Raw genomic sequence first — 12,500 nt, forward strand, 5'->3', positions numbered from 1 at the left:
AAATGTTATAAGTGTTCCCTTCTTGGGCCACTTCTATTCATAGTATATATAAATGATATAGACCATGGACTAAAATCTACTGTTTCCAAATTTGCTAATGATACAAAATTGTGCGGAGTGGCAAATGATCACTTAAACCAATTAGATATTCAAGAAGATTTAGATGAATTACAGCAATGGTCTGAAAAGTGGCTAATGAAATTTAACACAAGTAAATGCAAGGTAATGCACATAGGTAAAATGACAGTAAGTACGATTACCAGTTATTTGGAAATTCGTTAACAAAAGTGGATAGTGAAAAGGATATCAGCGTTATTATCAGCAACGACCTCAAATCATCCAGGCAGTGTATTTCAGCCTCTAAGAAAGCAAATAAGATCCTAGGACTGATTGCGCGATCTTTTGACTTCAAAAGTCCATCTCTAATTAACCAGCTATATAAATCGTTTGTTCGTCCACTTTTGGAATATGCTGTTTTCTTATGGTCACCGAATCTCATTAAAGACATTGACAGGTTGGAAAAAGTACAATGGTGAGCCACAAAACTGATTCCAAATATCAAATATAAATCATACGAAAATCGACTAAAACATATGAATCTGTTTTCCCTAAAAAAGCGTAGACTCAGGAGTGACCTGACACAGGTCTTTAAGATTCTAAATGGAATTGACAACATCAAAAGTGACAAAATGTTCACACTGAATGAGAATCAGACAGGAAAAAATGGTCTTAAACTGTCCGGATATAGATTTAAATTGGAAGTGGGTAGAAACAACTACGTCAACCGTGTAGTAATGAATGAAATAAACTTCCTGCAGAGGCAGTGCAATGTAGTTCAGTTCGAAGCTTTAAGAATCATTTAGATAAACACCTAAGGAAGATGCTGTAATGACTATCATTTATTTCATATCATTTGTTTATTTGTTTTGATATAATTTGTCCGTTTGTTTATCATTATAAGCTTGATTCTCATTTATTATTAGTTCCATGTCAATTTATCATTATTTACTATTTACCTGTTTGTTTATTTTTTAACTATACCTAAGCATTTATTTGTGTATTCTAATTATTATTTACATTATTATAATTTTTTTTTATCATTATTATTATTATTTTTGCATCCGACCTAGATATGGACCAAACGGTCTCCTGTCGGCATGCTCCGCCTTTGTATTCCTTTGTAATCCTTTGATTATGTGCATCGCTCGACAGTGGTTGATATACTGAACCTGAGGGTTGGCTGGACTACGTGTATATTGATCCAAAGAAGGCATTCCTTAAAACACCTCAGAATAGTCTTTTATGGTATAGTTAAAATATCAATGAACTTACAAGTAATCTCCTTAAATGAATAAAGGGTTTGCTGAAATTACATGGCAGCAATAGTGAAGGATTAAATATCAGGAAGTACAGAAGTGAACAAAAGAGTCCAATAAAAGTCGGTCATGTTGCAGGTGATACAAAGACAGCAAAATGTAACAAGATCTTGGCAATAAAATGAATGGAACCGATAATAGAAAATTAACATTAATGTCTCCTCCCCACCTCCTCAAAATAAGCAAAATATTGAAAGTGAGCAAAAGGTCAAAAAGACTATCAAAGAATTACCCAATGGGAATGTTTGACTTGATCAAATACAAATATCATATGACAAACATACCAGTTAAATTGTCGGTGAAATGTACAGACTATTGTGAAATATTAAAGAAGTTCTTCACTACATGTGCGACGGGATAATAAGATAAAAAAATATATATCTAAACATAGATCCACCCAAGACTGAAATACACATCAGCTGCGTAGTGTGCAGAAGGTGGAGATGATGCAAACAGCAGTGGCTAAACTAATTCATAGTTTTGTTGATGAAATGTCCGAATAGTGATTAAAAACAGTCGGCCTACTATCATTCGAAGAGTGAAGAGTAGAAGGTGACTTCAAAATAGTATTCAGGACATTAAAGGAAATCGACAAAACTGATAAAATGTTTAGTATCATGGAACGAAAAGTCATGAGGTGATGGCAAGTTAAAAAGATAATAATCTCAGGAAATACTGTACTTCTCTTCATATAAATACATCAGTTGAGATAACTTTGAAGCTAATGCAACCCAAGATTCATTCATGAACGATTTCAATACCAATTTTAATAACTGGAGAAAAAAATAATTGGGTCCCACAAGTAAATTTTCTTTTTGTGTATCATAATTAAGTTAATACACCCACACATGTATGCATACATATGTATGTATATATGTATATATATATATGTATATATATAATAAATATATACATATATATATATATATATATATATATATATATATATATATATATATATATATATATATATCGCATAAGCGATGTCTGCACGAAAGAAATGAAGCATAAGTAATTACAGTAGCCTATTTTCCAATTTACAAAACACTAATAGACCCGTCTCCCCCCTTGTGGACATGTTAGTGACGCTCCACGCGGAACCAATAAGGTTTCGAGCGTGTAACCGTATAGACAGTAGCAGGTCCGTGTTAATTACATCTGCGTGTAACATCATCCAAGGTCTTGCATATATTTCATTGGCTATTTATTCATCTATTTATATTTATTTATTGTTATGATTATCTATTACCATGCTATTATTGTTTATTATTATTTATTCATCAGTGACTATTTTATTGCCAATGACTTCAACATAATACAAAAAATATTTCTCCCTCTTTTCGGGAGGTAGCCGGGTCAAACATACAAAGGTACAAAGGAGGAGCATACCGACAAGAAACCTTTTGGTTCATAACTGGTTCGGAAGCTAAGAATAATATGTTTTACCCTGTTTATGTAGTGTTTGTTCTAATTAACATCAGACTCTATCATCCAGCTGGGAAAAGGACTCTCAAGTAAAGTTCAAAAGTGATTGTGCTCAAGTCCTGCTAAAAACATCTTCACGCCACAATCAGGAAATTGATGTCAAATCAGGTCTTTAGTGAGGTCGCAATAAACAATTCAATGACGTCACAATCATCAACTCCAAAACCGTTCACATCCTTAATGAGTCCTTTCTTAATTTCGAAAACTTTCATGTACGATAGTTTTGAAAATCCTTGTGCTCAATTATTTAATCAATTGTATACCATTTTGTATGGGTATTTTGGAAACCTCGTGTATGAAAACGTATTAAACGTTTAGTTGTGAAGGTGACGTTTGCTCAATAGAAATCAAAGAGTAATCATGAATGGAGTTCATTGTTGTATGACAAAAATACTCATTTAATTTAGAAAGTGTTTAGGTTTATTTTATTCAATCTATTTTCTAGTCAGTATCTACAATTCTTATTCATATATTTATTCTTTATTCAACCATTATTACCACCACATCCACCACCAACAACACCACGTCCGCCAACACCATGTCCACCACTATCACCAGGATCTCCACCCTCCCCAGCATTCTCATCTCCACTACCACCATCACCACACCATAATCACCATCACCAGCACCTCTATCACCACCACCTCCACTACATATATATTACCTCTACCTCCATCACGACTACCACCAGCATCAACAGTACCAACACCATTACCAATATCAGTACATTTTTTAATGTGATCACTACTCCGTCATACAGTTTCGCAACATCATCACAACCACAACCACCACCACTACCACAACCACCACCATCACTGCCACCATTACCACAACCACCACCAACACAACCACCACCAACACAACCACCGCCCTTCCCAAACCAGTCCCACGACGCACAACTAATCCATCTCATCTGGCTGCAGCGGATGCCACCATTCATCTGTCCAACGCCACATAACAGACCGTTACGCGGGAGGGAACCGTTATTAACGGTTTCTATGCATACGCGGGGACCGTTATTAACGGCTGCAACTCGGGCGCGCGAGGGGCTCCAATCTTCGTCTCCTTCGTCTCTCCCGTCGCGAACTCGCCTCTTCAACATCACCTTGCACGCTCTCTCATCTCGCAACAGTGGTCTTACTGCCTCAGAATATCGTATTCTTCCTCCTCCCTTTCCTCTTCCTCCTGCTCCTTCTCTTGTTCATTGTCCTCTTCTTGTTCATCTTCATCCTCCTGTTCATCCTCAAATTCCTTTTCTTCCTCATCCACTTGATCATCCTTTCCCTCCTGTTCATCCTCGTCCTCTTCCTTCTACTGCTCCTCTTCCTTCTCCTCTTCCTCTTCGTCTTTCTCCTCCTCCTCCTCCACCTCTTCTTTTTCCTTCTCCACCTCCACGAGCATCATCATCACCCGACATATTGTCTCCAGCAGCCATTTGTTCATTTGTCCCGTGTTTCGCTTCCCCTCAGCGTTTTGTTCGTTTGTCAAGCCGGAGTGGTTCTCCCCTTTCACTGTTGCATGCTTGCTTGCTTGCCTGCCTGCCTGCTTGTCTATCCGTCCGTCTATCTGTCAGGAATGCGTGTCTCTTTAGAGCTGTTCATCTCCCAAGAGTATGCTGTATTACTAAGTCATTTGTCTGTCAGATTACACATTGTTAGCGGCCTTCACTGCATGCACAAGATATGCAGACTAATTGCTAATAACTTCATGAGTCCAAATACATATATTACACCTTTCTTGTTGTGACTAGCGCCAAAAAAAATTATTCAGCCATAATGAAGAGGGAAAGCTTTCTCTAGTGGCCAGTGAGATGCTTTAAAAGTTCTATTATGTTTCAAGCCAAATGTCTTCGTTTTAATTTTGTTTGGTTGCTGGGAGTGTGTGTGTGTGTGTGTGTGTGTGTGGGTGCGTGTGTGTGTGTGTGTGTGTGTGTGTGTGTGTATATATATATATATATATATATATATATATATATATATATATATATATTTCATTCCAAGAAAGCTCATTGGAGTTCTATGGAACCATAGCATTTCATAATTTTGATAAGGGAATAAAGACGTGTACTGAATTTTAACTTCATCTAGAATACAAATGATTAAATTGAACCAAGGACACCATAGAGATGCGGTCGCTGTCCCGTGTTCTATTGGAGTCTCTAATTATGAGATAGTAATCTCTTTTTGTTTGTAACTTTCTTTACGAATCCCTCAAACGGGGTTAAAAACTTTAATCTTAAGTAAAGGGTTACATGTGAGACTTAACTCTTTCCGCTAAAATGACGCGCTTTATTTGCTAATGACATACTTTTATACTCTGTGTCATTAACGGATTTCATTTAGTATAGATATCACCTCCTTCCCTAGACCAGCGTATGGAACTAGCAATGTCTACTCTCTCCGAGTCTCAAGGAAGAACTGGGAACATCAGCTGAGTTATCGTGAGACTGAGTGAAGTTCGAAGAGAGGAATAAAAGCTCCGAAGTAACAGTAATTTAATGAAAAGAATAACTATGCAGATGAAGATCAGCAATGACGAAACAAAGTTTAAATTTAACAAGCTTATCAATAAAAGAGAAAAAAGGGGAAATGAAGAGAAGCATGGATCATGTAGAAAAAACTATTCAGAAAAGTAAAAGTACTGAACAGGGCCGAGCACAAACTAGCTTTATTGAGACAGCAGATGATCTTTTTTCGGTGTATAAAAGGGGAAATCAAATAGAGACAGATTGAGAAAAAGAACAATGTATCTCATCAAAACCTTTAATCAACAACAAATACCACATTTGTTTTGAATATTTATTTGTACACGACAGTATGCTAGAAGTTGCAAATACAGAAGTAGAATTTTGGTCTGAAAATACAATATGAAACAAGTAAAAATACTTTGGAATGATAAAAAGTGGACACATTTTCTGAAAGATGATAAAAAAACATATATATATATATATATATATAATATATAATATATATATATATATATATATATATATAATATATGTTACCTCCAACTACGTACCTTTGTATAAGTCAGAAAAAAATGGTCCTGAATTTATGGTGCGATGTCAGTGATTTACTCCACAAGAAAGGAGATTAAAAGGGCCTAAGTACTGTAATTATAGATTGATTAGTTTGTTATCAAATATATATACACAGGGGGTAGAGTGTCTCTACTTACGACGGAGGTCTAGGTGACGGTGTTCGAACGCTGCCGTCAGCGAGTTGGACCATGGGTATGGTTCTTTAAATTCCACGGGTACCCTCCCAGCCTCCCGATGGGAGAGTTCGCAACGTTAAACCGAATCAATTGTTTTCTACAAAGACGATGGCCTTGGTCATTCCACATTGTCGTGGTCCCCGTTACATTAATATCCCCAAGCCTAATGAAATAGCCTGCAGTCACGCCAGAATAAAATATGTAGAGGTTGTCACCGTAGCGTTAATTAAAATCGCTTTAAATCCTCATCTGGATAAATTTCCTACATTTAAACAAGACCTGTTGACGTTCACCAGTAAAAGAACTAAAGATCGTCATTGCAAGGTAGAGGTCAACCGTCTCCCCCCCCCCCCAACACACACCCATCCCTCGTAAAAAAAAAAAAAAAAAAAAAAAAAAATCCTTGATGGTTTGCGTGGCTTCTGGAGGTTTCCTGCCATGTTTCTTAAACTTCTTTTCAGGGCTTCAGATGCTCCCTGACTCCGCTTTAGAGACCTGCTTTTGAAGCCTCTTTCATTCTCTTTTGAGATCCTTTTCGACCTCGTTTAAGACTTACCCTCATTGCCTTTGAGCTCCCCGCAGATATCTTTCAAGTTCTCCATACGTTTCTTCAGTAGTGTCCCTCAAGGCCCTTTGACATACTCAGACACGTGCTTCTCCGTGTGTTCTCCTCCTTCTACCTCTCTGGTTCTTCTTTCCCTCTGTCCATGTCTACGAGCTTTTTGGCCTCTGGTAAGAATCTTTTCAGTCCTGCGTTGGTGGTCAGTCGTCTTACGCTAACGGAGCGCCCCCCCCCCCCTCTCTCTCTCTCTCTCTCTCTCTCTCTCTCTCTCTCTCTCTCTCTCTCTCTCTCTCTCTCTCTCTCTCTCTCTCTCTCTCTCTCTCTCTCTCTCTCTCTCTCTCTCTTCTCTCTCTCTCTCTCTCTCTCTCTCTCTCTCTCTCTCTCTCTCTCTCTCTCTCTCTCTCTCTCTCTCTCTCTCTCTCTCTCTCTCTCTCTCTCTCTCTCTCTCTCTCTCTCTCTGTGTCTCTTCTCTCTCTCTCTCTCTCTCTCTCTCTCTCTCTCTCTCTCTCTCTCTCTCTCTGTTTCTATCTCTCTCTCTCTCTCTCTCTCTGTTTCTATCTCTTTCTCTCTCTGTCTTTCTCTATCTCTCTCTCTGTTTCTATCTCTGTTTCTATCTCTCTCCCTCTATAATTAATCATTTCCTCTTATTCTTTCTTTCTCCCTCACTCGCTCCCTCTCTCCCCGTCCCAACTTTCACTCTGACTGTCTAGTTGTCTGAATGTTTATCATCCAGTTCTTCATCCACTTCTGATCTTCATCATCAGATGTCTTGTTATTATTTCTAGTTGTTTTGAAACCTGCCTTTGTATCAGAGATCTCCTCCTCCTTCACTTACCCCTTCTCCTCCTCCTTCTTTTCCTTCTCTTCCTCCATTCCTCCTTCCTTCTCTTCCTCCTCCTCTCCTCCTTCTCCTCCCTTTTCTCTTAGTCATTCTTCTCCTCATCATCCTCATTTGGTTCCACTGTTTAATCAGATGCTTGAACTTTTGACCGCTTTCCTAGTTTCCATTACACGATATTCATCAGCTGAAGGGAACCAGTCTCAATTCCCTCACTATGACGAGATTATCTAAAGAAGAAAGGAGGAGAGTGAGGAGCCTACACCAAGAAGCGCTGAGTAGCTGCGGCCGAAGCCGTCACTTTTGCCCTATTGTGTGCTTGGAGTGTTGGAAAAGATAACAGTCGCAGCTGGGAATCGGAGAGGAGGGCGGGACTCGAACCCACATTAAGCGAATGCGAGACAAGCACGTTTCCTATTATGCCTTACTTGAAGATCAACCTTAAGGATATTTCTCTTAACTCGTTCCTTATGATGACACTCTTGAAAAATTTTGTTCTGGTTCAAATTAGACATAAGAAAATAAGAATGGAGGAGACCGCAATAGACCATAAAGCCTACACTTGGCAGTTCCATGTCCCTTACCACATTTTCCCCTCTATGTTCAATGTTACTAAGTCTATTCTATTCGTTAACTAATCTGTTGATAAACCAGTTCTTGGCTATTTTCTTCTTAAACCTAAAGAATTCTTGTAAGCTGGTGGCGTAATCGGAAGCGTGCTGGTCTCGCATTTACTTGATTATGGGTTCGAATCCCGCACCCATTCCCGATTTCCAGCAGTCGCTGTTACTTGACCTAACAGTTCCCTAAACGCATAGGTCAAAGGTGACGGCTTCTATCCCAGCTAATTGGGCCTTATGGCGGAGGCTCCTCATCACGATGTTAGATCATTTTGTTCAGCTGATGGCATGTGGTCACGATAAAGAGAAAGAGAAGAACATTCTTCTTGTTCTCTTGGCGGACCTCTCCCTTTTTTTTTTTTTTTTTTTTTTTTTTTTTGTGGTCCGTCCATTACCGTTTGGACTTCCTGGTGCGTCATTTCAAGGGTCTTCGGCTCCGACTTCGTCTTCCTCTCAGGTTTCACTCAGAACTTCGACTCTTCCTTCCTTTCTTCCTGATTCTCATCCTTCTTTCTTTCTCCAGTGTCTTTTCTCTTCAAGGCTCTTCTCTTTCTTCTTTTGATCTCCTTTCCCTTTTCTTTTTGCCTTTTTTTTTTTTTTTACCCTTTCTCCTTTTGGTCTTCCCTTTCTTCTTCTTTTTTTTTCCTTTTTTAGCTCAGTTTTAGTTTTATTTAGCGTATCCTTACACAAATTCTTGACCTCAGTTCTTTGTTCTACATTACCTTACCCGTGTAAGGGGGAAAAAGCCTTTGGTATATGTATGTATGTACCTTATTTATCTATTTACATATGTTCATTCATTAATTTATTTTACTTTATTAATTTATTCATATATTTTTTTTTAAGGAGGTATGTTTGAGTTTTCTTTCACTTCTGATTCTATATTTTCTTTTCGCTATTGCTAGTTCATTTTTTTTAGACGAGAAAAGAAAATTGGTCACATGGTCAGCCTGTCCTTTTTTTCCGCCATGCAGTACCTATTAATGTATTCTGTCATCAACAAAAAGAGTTTATTCATGGACATGGGGTCGAAGAACCATAAATTCTAAACTTTCATTTCTATAAGAATAATGCTACTAATCAATATATACAAGCTACATGGTGCGTTTGACCACGTAGCATGATCAGAAAGGAAGCGATACGACCTGACGGACCACACTGCCTGGTCAGTGTGACAGCGTGACCCGACGTTGACCCAACCCAACGCAATTAGGGATAATTATGCACCAAGGGAGCTTGCCCATGCAGTGTATATATACGGCTTCGGGCCACGAGCAAATATAACAGCTCACTAGCCTCTGGGTACTTCCCACAACTATTCAAGGCCTCCCATACCATCCTCATTCCTAAACCCCAGAAACCCGCCTCCGCCCCCCTTTCATATCGGCCCATCTCAATCTCCCTTCTGGAGTACTTTGGGAAAGGTGTTCGAGCACGTCTTAAGCCGCCGCCTGACCGTGTACCTAGAGACGGAGAATGTGCTGAGGGACTGCCAGTTTGGTTTTCGGCCGGGCGCGGTGCAGAAGACGTAATATCCATAATCACTCAATGGGTTCAAAGACCGCCAGACGGTCGCCCTGGTAAGGCCATTTTGGTTTGTAAGGATGTGGAGAAGGCATTCGATACTGTCTGGCACGAAGGCCTGAAGTACAAATTGTACCACAAACTTCGACTTTGCCCTGCCGTTCACAAGGTTGCTCCTGCAACTACCTGGACGACAGGTCAATTAGAATAAAGTGGCGGGGCTGTCTGTCCCCAACCTTTTGTGCCGAAGGCTGGAGTGCCGCAAGGGTCAGTCCTTGCCCCCACTCTGTACAATCTATATACGAATGACCTGCCAGAGCCGGCCTTATCCTCGCAACCAGGCTCTAACTTCTCTCGTATGCGGACGACACTAACCACATAAGCAGACACAAAACGCTGCAGGGAGCGTTACACGTAATGCAAAACATCCTAGACGGGGCACACGCGTGGGAGCAACAGTGGCGCATTAAGACCAAACGCGTCGAAATGCAATGCTGTACACTTCCGCTGCAAACGAACCAACAGAACAATCACAACACTCCTCTTAAAATAAACAACACAAACATCCCAGCGAAGGACCATACCCGTGTGCTGGGTAGCACACTTGATAGTGGCCTTACCTGGACCCCACACTTCCGCAAGCAGGGAGCGAAGGCTAGGGCTGTGCTGGGTAGGCTCAGACGCCTTCAAAACTGCAACACTGAGAACCAAACGTCGATTGTACCTAGCCCTCGTCGTCAGACCGATTCTGTGCCAGTCTACCCGGGACTAAGCCAGCTGACATGTGCCACCAATAACTACGAGCATCAGAAGGTTCAGAATGCCGCTGTCCAGTTCATCACGGGGGGCTCGCGATGGAGCGACTTCAGAACCACTGAGTCTCTACACCAAATTTCCAACATCCGTCCACTCAACCAACACAAAACACAAACTTCACTCAAGACACCTAGAAAAAACTGCACGTCAAACACAAACATCTGATACAACATATTACACCTAGACCACAGACCGTACAGACTATCTGTCAGCTGCGCCCGTCCCACGTGCGGTGTACACGATAAAACGTGTATAACCGCACCAAACAAGTAACACACCCCTTCACCAGCTTGACTGGTGATAATGTAATAAGAATAATGGTAATGGTAGTAATAATGATAATAATAATAATAATAATATCGTTACTCAAACCTGACCTGGGGTAAAACAGGAATCCTCATGCCTTACCTGGGCTAATCAGGAACGCCCTCTAAACGCGGGAAGTGAAATCTACTCACTAACCGTAAATTTACACACACACACCTCTCACGAACATAGCCGCATCCCACGCACAAACATATACACTTCCTTTTCTTCGACTAAAATTCGCTTCCTTCCTTTCTCAACTTTCTCTTATACAACATCTTCTCATTTCAGTTTACCTCCCACTAAAGATTTTTCCGTTTTTCCCCCTTTCTCTACTACTACGCCTCCTACCATTTTCTCAACTTTCGTTGGTGATCCTAACCCCGTTGGTAACCCCGTTGGTAATCCCAACCTCCGGCGTCGGGCGCTTCCCTCCAAGCTCCTGGTCAAGTCCCTCCTATGACATGACAACAATCTAGCCCCTAATTGCTCGCGATTCGCCCAGTGGCAAATAGCCCTCTTTTATACACTACTATCTTTTTATTTTCTAACAGACCGTTCTTCCCCCCCTCCCACAAAACCCGATCCCGCGCAAGCGAGGTGGTCTTTTCTTGAATTCCAGAATTCCAGTTCAATTCCGACCAACCAATAGAGGACAAGCTCTCACTAACTCTCCTCTTCTCTCCGTAGACCTCCCCCCCTTCGATCCCGCTAGGCAGTAATCCAGTAACACACTAATCTCTAACACTAACGTAATATAAGTTCATTGTGGCCGGTGCCAGGCAATTTTATTAAATTTTTAGGACGGTACCTCTCTCTAGATGACCTGATCTATATGATTCATTATTCGGCTTATAATTCATTATTCGGCTTAGGAAACGTTACAGAGAAATGGATGATAATCTTGTAATATTGATTAACTCTTTATGTGATTAAGGGCATTCGCTGGTTTATCTTGACATCAGACTTGCTTCGTTTATGTGCCTGGTGTTCCGTTAGGAGTAAAGATTATGTATGGACTTATGTTTAATTTCTGGACTCTCTCCCTCTCTAATTCTCTCTCTCTCTCTCTCTCTCTCTCTCTCTCTCTCTCTCTCTCTCTCTCTCTCTCTCTCTCTCTCTCTCTCTCTCTCTCTCTCTCTCTCTCTCTCTCTCTCTTCCTCCTTCCCTCTTTCTTTCAAGGCAAAAACGTATTAATAATAGGTTACGTACAAAAACAGCCATGTAAGGACCAATAGGTCTGTTGCTGTTTGTTTGTCCATGTAAACCCATGTAATTGTAACTCCCTCTCTCACTCTCACTCGCTCTCTCTCTCTCTCTCTCTCTCTCTCTGTCTCTCTCTCTCTCTCTCTCTCTCTCTCTCTCTCTCTCTCTCTCTCTCTGTGTGTGTGTGTGTGTGTGTGTGTGTGTGTGTGTGTGTGTGTGTGTGTGTGTGTGTGTGTGTGTGTGTGTGTGTGTGTGTGTGTGTGTGTGTGTGTGTGTGTGTGTGTGTGTGTGTGTGTGTGTGTGTGTGTGTGTGTGTGTGTGCGTGTGTGTGTGGTGTTGGGTGGAGTGGTGGGATGGCACACACACACACACACACACACACACACACACACACACACACACACACACACACACACACACACACACACACACACACACACACACACACACACACACACACACACACACACACACACACACACACACACACACACACACACACACACACACACACACACACACACACACACACACACACACAAACACACACA

The sequence above is a fragment of the Oratosquilla oratoria genome, chromosome 8 (genome assembly GCF_046742065.1).
Source record: "Oratosquilla oratoria isolate Oo_2021 chromosome 8, ASM4674206v1, whole genome shotgun sequence".
Lineage (NCBI taxonomy): Eukaryota > Metazoa > Arthropoda > Malacostraca > Stomatopoda > Squillidae > Oratosquilla > Oratosquilla oratoria.